Genomic DNA, 10,984 nt, shown 5'->3' on the forward strand with positions numbered 1-10,984 from the left:
GAAGACTCGAGATTGTAGTATAATGGGTAAAAGTACAGTAGGACATATACACAGAAAATCTGTCATCCAACAAAAAATTCCAGTATCAAGAATATTAAATGTGCAGTATTGATAGCACTGTATTTTTAAAGATTTTCCCTTGCTCCCATTAATTAATTTCAAAGTTTCACTTAGAAGTTACTTGTGCTTCTAAACACTGACAAATGTTCTTTGCCAAGTAGAGCCTCAGACTCATCCAGTAATAGCCCAGGTAGATGTGGAGAAGGTAAACTGTGCCTCTTAAGTTTTAAGGTAAAATGTTACTATCGTTAATCTGCTATTACCAATTACTAGTTACTTTTTACATGTGAATATTTTGTCTTTTATTACCTAATACAACTCATCTGTATTTTAGATGCACCCAGATAAAAGTCACAGAATGAATTCTTATTTCCTAACCCAGAATAGTAGAGCAGAGTTTGTTTAGAATAAGCCCAGATATATCCCCAACAAGCTATACAAAATGGAGAATTATACAAAGTAGAGAATTAATTTATTTCCTTGGAGATAATTCTCCTCTAAAAAAATAGTTTGCACAAGATGGTCTCTAAAGATTTCTAAAACTAAGAGATTCAATGAAATATGATTTCATAATTGTTTAGAAAAATAGTGTGAGCTGATTTATTTCAGTAATAGAAAAATAATAGAAAATAAGATTCTGTGGGGATATATATATATATATACATACATACATACATATATATATACACACACAAATAATGGAATTGTGAATACTGTCACTATTTAGGGTTATAATATTCTAGGAACTTTAAAGAGACTTCTAGCTGGTGAGGAGAATCATGTAATTGCCATCCAATCACATTGAAGCATTTGGCCTTACCTAATACAACTCATCTGCATACATATCTGTAGGGAGAGGGTCTTTAGCAGAAGAGGTCTGTGAAACTACAGCAATTAGTACCACAAATATCAAAATGGCCTACAAATTATAAATCAAAACTCCTCAAATGTATATTTTTCACTATTTTTAATCTTAATGCTCATTAAATAAAGCACTCTTTAAAAAGCAAGGAGCAGAGACACCAATGGGTTTGTTGCAGTGCAGAAGAAACCAGATCAAAAGCAATTCATTATTAATGCCTGAATATTCTTGCTAAACAGTTCTGATTATTTCACAAGAAAGAGGTCAAGGTAGTAGAGAAAGGGATTTAATCAAATAAACTCTCAATCTCTCTCCAAATAGCATTTTCATCCAGCTGCATGTAAATTCATCAGATGACTAGCCTCCAAAAGCACAGGCAAGGTTAATCTGCTATGACTGTTAAAACTTCTATGATATGCCTATTGAATAAAGATTTAAAGCAGGATGAACCGTGCAAGTTACCCCAAATTAGTTTTTTTTTTTTCTTTTAGCTCATAAAATACATTAAATGCTCACTGTTAAAAACAAACAAACAAGTCAAATTTCTTCCATTTCAGTTAGGGTTTGTTACTGATTTCTTAAAAACAGATTTTGGTGATGTATAGCTTTCATTTCCTGGAATTTTTAGGATTACCTGTCTTCATGTTCCAGAAGTCCAAAAAGTGTCTACCCTAGTTAGGGATAGCTTAAAAACCTAACTTCTCAGAATATTTTTTTTAAATAGTAAGTTTTATTATATTTTTAATATCATGCTAATTTACTTTTACTTATATGCAAGATTATAAAATTTACCACATTTTTATCCAAAGGGAATATTGCTGATAAACTTTACCCAGTGTGTCAATTTGTTGATTTATTACTGAAAATAAGTATAATTTTATTTTCCATTTTCAAAATGAAAAACAAATGAATAGAGATACTAGTGAAAAGATATATTTGTATGCATTTTAATAAACAAGGAAAATGCACTGCACAGTATTTTGGTAATTTATATTTGTCTGCTGAATTCTCCATGAAACTCTATAATTGTTTATAAATATATTTCAAAAGTTAGAATTATGTTTGAAAATATACCAAGGTGTTCTAAGATGTTTTGCTTTGAAGATAAAGAAAACTGACTTCATTTTCTCAAAAAAATATAGAATTATGCACTCTAGATCTGTTTTTAGAAATTAAAAAAAGAAAAAAAGAAAAACAACCTTTGACAAAAATACATAATTTACCTTTAATAATAAATAATTCCAGTGGATTATTAAATATAGCCAATGTCACAATTGTGAACATGCAGAAAGATTCTTATCACATCCCACAACTATTGCTTTACTATTTGAAAGCTCATTTAGTCAATTTTTAAGTTTATAATTTCAAAATTCAGATGAGAACATACAATATCATAGTAATGTTTAATTCAGTCCATTGCTACTTTAATAACCCTTAAAATACCTTTCTTTTCTGTTACATTTATAAAATTTCTTTTATATTGCATATTTTATTTCTGCATTTAAGAAATTATACAGCAGTTAATAAATCTTCTTCATGAAAATTAAAGTGTTTTTGTATCTGCTGGCATTTTTTGCCCTCTTAGCTCTCTGCACCTTTCTTGAATCTAAGACACCATTTTACATGAGGACAATTTCAAAAAAGCAAAATATAACTGTCTAATTAAGGGCTGTGTGATTGGCTAGTTCGCGGTCTCTGTGACAGTTGTGACAAATACACATATTGGCACAGCCCTAACCTCACTTCACAGTTTGCAACACAAAGATGGTATTTTCAGAAATGTGGAGAACACCCTGATACAAAGCTTCACCTTGTCTAGTGCTATTCCATTTAATTTTTTATTAACTGCCTGAACATATGCCATTCTAGAAGAGGGTAATAGTTACAAAATGTCAGCAGAAACATTTAAACTGCTAAAATGTAAATGATTTTATAAATTTGTAATGAAAGGTAATTGTCATGTGGGAAAAGTAACAGAAAAACAGATATGTGTAAATGTAAAACTAGTAAAAAAAAATACATCTTATTGGTTGTAGGTAGGAAAACCTAAGTATATTTTAATGAGTACTGTAAGTAGTATTTAAATAAAATTAGATTCATAAGCAGAAAATGTGAATTCTATAATATTTTATTTTCTCACATTAGAAAAGTTCGTAATAATGACAAGAACTCATAGAGCTTTAATGTGTTAAATTCAATAAACAGTAGGACATTAAGATGCTTCACCTCATTAAAAAAAAAATAAATCAAGGAAGGATAGTATAAATAGTCTTTGGTGTGGGCACAACAGCTTTAAAAGCACAATATTCAAATATGATTAGTTTGTTTCTTTAGTTTTCACTAAGATGAAAAACAATTTAGTGATTAATCCCTTCAGCAACAAAGTGCTGGGTCAGTGCTCTCAGATATGTCAAGAACAAGAAGATTCCGGCAAGGAATGGAGTATTTCCTCAGCCACCACACAGCAACCACCTTCCAGTTAGGTTTGCGGGCAACCATCTTTAAATGCTTGAGCTGTTCTGCGTGGCCATGACAAGATTTGCAATTCTCTACGTTTATTTACACACCATCACCCCAACTAGACATCACATGGAAGTGGCATGGTCACAGCTGACCCCAGGGTAGTCCCTGTCTCTGCCGATCCAATTTCATCGTGCTCTGCAATTGAACTGCAGTCATACTGTAGAGGATGTATGCACAGGACTCCGTGCCACAATAAAATTAGCAGAAGCTTGTCAGGGGGCATTTTCTTGTTTTACAGTGACAGACCCTGGACAAATAGGTCTGCTTTCCAGAAATCCATGGAGGTCTGCCTCTCTTGAAATGTATATGAGCCCGGCATGTTTATGCCCCAGTATTATATATGGTAAGCCTGTTACATGATAGTTTGAGAACAATGTTAAGCCTCTGCGCTGTATTTTCCGGTTCCTCTTCACAGTTTTCAGGGGCTTTAATTGCATATGAATAGACTACTTATTTTTGGTTTGTTGAAAGACAGCTTCTGTTTAGTGGTAGTAATTGAGAGAAATTTATTCTTTCTTCAGAGGAAAAAAAAATACAGCACAGATCTATTGTGTTTTGAAAGCAAAAGTTTAAACACAATTTTTTCTTTTGCAGTTTAAGTAGATAAATCAAGGATCAAAAGTCTTTTTTTCTGAACCTCTTTTGTATGTGTAAAAATTAGTTACCTTGCAAGTAAAATCTGTGTAAGAAGACACGTTTAAAATGTACTTGCCAAAGAATTTTAAAGATCCTTTGTTTAAGATAAAATGTTAAAAGAATAACAAGGTGAGTAGATAAATTTTGCTGGTGGTGGGTAAAACATTTTAAAATATAATGTGTTTGTAATCTACCCTAAAGTAATTTTATTAGATATTCTGTGCAGTTCTTACATCAAACATCCTTAGAAGCCCTGGGATCATTTTATATTCACTGGAAGACAGAAAGAAATCCAAAACCTAGTTAAATAAATTGTTCATTTATTCCTTCCCTTTTATGCACCAAGATCTACATGTGGTCATTAATTATAAAGAGACTATTATAGCACCATATTTTCATTCAATACGATGTCCTGGTATATATCAAAGAAGTCCCATAATTAAAACAGAAGGGCCACAATGACAATTAAAATTACAATCTATATGGGGAAAGAAAGTACAGTTCTGCAATTTTTCACCCTGTCACTGTCAGCTGTGTGGAATATTCTGGTCACGTCTCTTGCAAAGCAGCCTAAATTCTTCTTCACCAATGCAACCTCAAAAGCATTATCAGCACCTAAGCAAAAGCCTATGCAAGTATAATTTAATACGAAGCCACAGTTTGCAAGTAATAGCGTATAAAGTGATATTTAAGTGGTGTTTTAAGCACACTTCTGATGGCTACAGCCGCTTTTCCCTGGTAAATGCGTTTTCCTTTGAGTAGTGATTATGAGTCCTGGGTGAAGAGGTCCTGTGTGCAGGTCTGTCTGTAAGCCTTACTTCCAGCTGCCAATCTTTACTTCATAGTGAAGAAAAAGCCACATAGCACCTTGTTCTTACTCTTGTATGCTGTCATCCCCTGAGCCTGATAACACAAAATCATTTCCACATAACACTTTCCTGTTTCTGCCTCTTAAACCTTGAGACCTACACATTGTGCATGCACTTGCACCCTTGGCAACAGCTCCTTGGAAGCCCCTTCCTTTGAACCATCTGAGTCTTCTAGTGGACTATTTTTAACACTTATCTTGGTAAATATCTGCATTAATGGAGTACAAAGCTTTTTGGTAGCAATATGTATTTGCTACAATTTATTGTCTATAAAAGTCACGAACAGTGAATTATTACTCTCAAAATTGTGTTTTTCTTTATAATAACTTTAAACTGAGCGCTCATATATGAAGCATGCAATGGAGATTGAGAAGGTTTTGTATAATAAAATTGTGACATGGTCATTTTTTCCAGTTTTGCATTATGGAGACACACTCATGCATGGTGCTTTTTAAATTCTTATTATGTGTGAGGTCAGGGGGTCGAATGTCAGAAAGTACTGTTAATTTCACGGGGTTAGGGGAAAGTAAATTCAGAGGGAATACAGATCACTTAGCACAGAAAACCAGCTCCTCTGAAGTTTGGTTTTACATTTGTTAACCATATCCTTCAGCTGACGAACCATTGAGACCACGGTGACATTCTGGTCCCAGATATAATGGCTTGACATGCTGCAGTGAGAGTGTGATTCTGTCACCCTGCTCCCTGTGCCAGCTTCAGCCTTCCTCCGAATCAATGAAGCACTAAAACTCCACACAACTGGAACTGAACGAAGCATGTTGCCATTTTGGCTGTGATGTTTAAATTATAGAGAAAGCAGTCAGGATGTCTTAAAGTTCAATCTGACAAGAAATGTAAAATATATTTCTGTCTTCATTCTCTGGGAAGGTAGCCTCTTACCCTGCACGGTATCACTACCCAGAGTCCTCTTAAAGAGGTTCATAACAGAACATCAAAGACCAAATTCTTGCACTTCAAGATTTTTCTCCCAATCAAAAAGATACCTTAGCTTTGGGCAAAGTTTCTGGGGGAAAAACAATTTCCTAGAAAATACTGCTTTATTCAGTTGGCATTGTAGGGATAGCGTTCCTTGATTTTGCTCTTTGTGCTGTGACGTGCTGGCACAGATACACACGGCACACGTTACACAACTCACTGCCAACAACGACGAGAGAAACAATGGCCCATTTTATGTTGATAATAGCTGAGAAATAATCAAAATATGTTTTACTGTGAGGACTGTGAACATGTTGAACTCCGATAAAACGTGCAATTTCATTTAAATATAGATCACTGGGCCAGTATAGACAGATGCTGATAGGTTTGGTTGGGTGGTTTTGTTTTTATTAGTTCTTTTAAACAAGATTTTTCAGATTCAAAACTCCAACTGGGCTCAGCTGCCCCCTTATAATTAAATTTTAATGACTTAGGCTGAGTGTTTGTGTTTTGGCAGCATGCTTAATAGTGTTAGCATTTAAACGGTTACAACTAGACTTTGAGGAGAGCAAGTGGTAGGTGAAGTTCCTCCAAAGATACTCTAGTTTACTGGGGTGCTTGTGGGATTTTGAGGGACGGCTGACCACAGGTCCTCCAGCTACAGTGATTTAAAAATAAATAAATTAAAATTAAAAAAATCCTCTTAATTACAGTACCAGAGGGCCAATACTTTACAGCTTGAACTTTTTCCCCCCAGAAGTCCTTGTTCTATGTATGTTTGTACACCAATGATTCTACTGGTAAATAAAAGCAGTGTGTAGGACTGCTCATAAAATCACTTTCTCACTAAATGGCAAGAACTAATCTAAGATATACGTTTTAATCAGTTCATTTTTTAAAAGAATCATTATTAACTTTGCAGTGGTGTATTTCACTGGTTCTTTTTATAATTAAAAACTTTTCTCTCTCAAAGCCCCTTTCCAGCAAGCAGCCTGTTGCCTGAAGTTTTAATCCTTCATTACCAGTTAAAACAAAATCACCAATTAGGCACATGAACACGTCTGTATTAATCTCATTAAGGTGATGGCACCAAATAAATTGGAACTATTTTTGTGCTTTTACTGTGTTCCTATGGCTTTATCAGGCCCTGTGGTCATATACAAAGACCTCACAGCTTAGTCATTTAGAGTCATTCGGTTGTGGACTGAATGTGGCATTACCATCTATGGCTGAAAATTGCTTTCAGCTTTTAAACTGCACTGACTAGTCTGTAGTTAATCTTAGATCATTCACTCGCAAAATTAAATGAGCCAGAACGATGGTCTTCTTTTTTTTATATATAAAATAATACATCACAAAACACTTATTTGCCCTGCCCAAAAGAGAGATCAAATTCATTTAAAATCCCATAAACCAGAGTTGTGAATTTTTAATTTTATTTAGTAGCAGAGAAATAGAGGGTATGCTATCTTTCTACAGCACATCATTGCTATAAATTTACATATGGAACATGGTTTGATGCTTAACCAACCTTTAATCTACCTTTGATGTATATTTCCACTTCCCTGTGGTCATGTGACACCCTTATTAATGCAAATGTAAAAAAGACTGTTTTGGATCTCTGATGTAATTAGCCATAAACCATGGTTTAAAAAAAAAAGTGCATACTTGAGTCACTAGAGTTGCCTATAAAGTTCACAATCATCATCACAGAAGAATAACCTTAAGATACTAAGTTTAAAATTTTATTCCATTCATTTCTAGATTTTCTGCCCAAGTAACTACTGAGAACCATTTTAGCATACCAGTGAGAGTCAACTAGGATGGATTTGATTTCAAAATAATTACTTTCACAGGATTAAAACATTTTAATTTCTCTGGGATTTTTATCCTGCTTTTGTAAAACTGAAATCACATTGAGAGAAAAATTCTAAATGAGGAAAGAAGAAAGGCGATATTTCTTACACTAATAATCAAAAATCATTGCCATTTCAAACACATCGTCTTTTAAATGAAACCATTAGGTGTGTTGACTTGTAGTTTGTTCTCTTCTTCCCCATTGCCCTACCCCACAAGGAGAACAATGTGTCTGTTTTGATTTGGGCAGTCACTGATTCTAGGCTTCAAAAAACTTGAACTACCACAAATGAGGTGAGGTCCCCTCATAATGCCAGATGGAGGCAAAAAGTTTGGCTGTTTGAGGAGCTGACCCAGTAGGTCCCAGTAGGTCCCATGGTGGATGACAGGACGCTAAGGTCAGATATTGGAAAATAAGGTTCATGCTACCCTGTCAGTGGGACTCGAGCAAGCTGCCTGCTTGACAGAGAAGGCGGTGTGTGGTCTGGACCTCAAGAAAAAGGAAGTCAGCCACCCAGAGCAAAAATCACCCTGTCGGGGCCATCCAAAAATGATTGTGACATCCGCTTTGGGAGACCAGAAGAAAATAATAAAAATGATAATAATAATAATAATAATAATAATAATAATAATAACAACAACAACTACCAACTAAGTTTGTATTTTGTTTGGTTTTAGTCAAAGGAAATGCATGGATCTACCTCAATATTATGAAAATTCTTTTATTAAGAACATAATTGCCAAAGCCACATTGGTGAGTTCTCATTATTTGTACCATGTGTAGCAAGCATATATGACTTAACTCAATTTATACAATTCTAGAAGTTAACCATACATCATTTTAAAACTATAGTATTATAAGCATAAATAGAAAATACAGTGTTGTGTTATGTACATGTGTGATTTTAAAAAAATGTATTTCTATTTGAAAGTTAACTTTTTAATTTAGCCAAAAGCAAAATTGACCAAAACTAACAAAAACACTTACTAACCTATATAATTTGGCTATCTATGGGGAAGTATTTCTATTCCATTTGTAGAATTTAGAAGAAAAAGGTATCTGTGACCAAAACAGTATCCCCATTTTTATTGCGCCTGTCGTTCCTCTCTGAAAAACTTTTTTGAGAGTCCTTGACCTGATTCTGACTATAACAGTGCTTCTTAAATCTCATCATTGCTACCTTAAATCAGATGTTAGCTTTATGTTTTTCAATAAATTTTAATAGTTTAAAGGGCCATCTATTCAAGATTTGTCACTTTTCTAAGAATATGGATGAAGCAAAAGATACATATGTATTCTTACATATTACCTAAATATAAGGTTACCCTTCTAAATACCACACAATTTTAGTTTATCCAGCTCAAGAAAAAATATCTGCATGTTGTTGTTTATCTGTAAAATATTCCTTTTTTTAATAGCCTGAACCAAATAATTTCTCATTTTTACAGGCTTCACTTCACTTTTCTCACAGTGAATAAATTGCAACTTATTTCCATGAAATTCACAGATGACACAGATCTTTATTTTGCATAAAGGCATAAAGAAGTGTCTAATATCTTCAATATTCATCTGCTAAGTGGACATTTGCATTGGGTTAGAACGGAAAAAGAGCCCCAACCCTCCCGCAGTGACAGCTGTACAAAGGGATGACATCTGACAGCTGTGACAGTGCTGAAGGGAAACTCAGATGACTCGCAGCATCCATGATCCAATTACAGCACACATCCCTCTGACAGACCCAGCAGCTTGACTCCAGCGTTTGGAAGGACAGTATTGATCTCTTGTCAGAAACCAGTTGCCTGCCTGCAATTGTGCGCTGCTGAACTTTGAAAAGCTATAGTACCCTCTTAAATGATAGGGGCAGTCAGGTTATAGTATTCAGGTACAAAGAGAGGTGCAAAGGGTATCTGCTAAATGCTCTAAACTTGAACAAATCATAACAATATGACAGTCCAATCATGCTCAAGGAGCCCAGCTGATCTAGCTGGCTACTGTCTGTGCTAATGGAAAGACAGCTCTTTGTGTTTAGTGGGATGATCTTACTTGATGAAAAGGCCACTGCAATTAGTGCATGCTGGTTGGCTGTGCTGGGTGACAGCAGCATGGATGGTATAATGGCAGCTGCCAATAACCCTAACTTCAAGAAAGCAGACAATTAGGCCTTTGATCCTAACACTGCTAGTCCCTCTACTCCAGACCTCTGCTTTACTGTAAACCTCACAAGGGCAATGTGGTACAACAGCCCCAAACAGAACAACTTGGCCAAGAGGTCAATTACCTTCCTCTTCTTTCCTTCTGGTCCCGCCTTCTTTGAGGGGAGGGAGGGAGGGANNNGAGAGAGAGAGAGAGAGAGAGAGAGAGAGAGAGAGAGAGAGGAGACTCATGTAAAATGTAACAAATACATAAATATTTCCTTTCCACCTATGGTCAAAAGGAAGCTAATAAATGAGCATAAATGATTTCAGATACAAAAGTTCAAGATGGGGTTTAAAAAATAGCATGGTAAAAACAAGATGCTAAACTTCAAAATAGAGCTATCTAAAAGGCAAATGATCTAATGTTTTAGTATATGCATAAAATTGCATGTTAAGATATTAGTAATATCCTTAGATAATTAAAATCTATCTCCAGTTTAGCTTTATTAATTCAGGATTGGATATAGATGAAATATCCTGAAGACTTAGAACATACACAAAACTTAAATGCAAATTACAGTGCAAATTTCAGTACTTTTCATTAAGTTGAGTCCCAGAATAGGGAAAGCAATTAGGTAGGAGTAAAATACGTTAAATATGGGAACATGTAAGTGCACACACACACACACACATATTTCAGCATTATAGACAAATCGATAATCAGAAAAGTTAAATCTATATCAATCTTAGTTAATTTTTAAGGGAATAGGCCTAATGGCAAAACTAGAAAATTGATATAATAAAAAGCAAAAATATATGTTTTCAATAAACAAAGTGCTGAGTAACAGTTCAGTATTGTTAAGAAAAATAGTGTATGGAAACCAGATTTCACAAATAAAGAGAGAATTATAGATAAAAAGCATGAAAACACAAATTTTAGGAGAGCTTTAGAGTAGAGAGGAGCAGATATAAAATATCAAAGGTAGAAGCTAACTCAGAACCAATGTGCTTCAAAAGCATAAATCTTCAATACACATGAAAAGATGCTCTTGTTCATGCATATGTAATAAGTGCTAACTAAACAGCACATGAGATCACCAAAATA

The sequence above is a fragment of the Marmota marmota genome, unplaced genomic scaffold (assembly GCF_001458135.2).
Source record: "Marmota marmota marmota unplaced genomic scaffold, marMar, whole genome shotgun sequence".
NCBI lineage: Eukaryota > Metazoa > Chordata > Mammalia > Rodentia > Sciuridae > Marmota > Marmota marmota.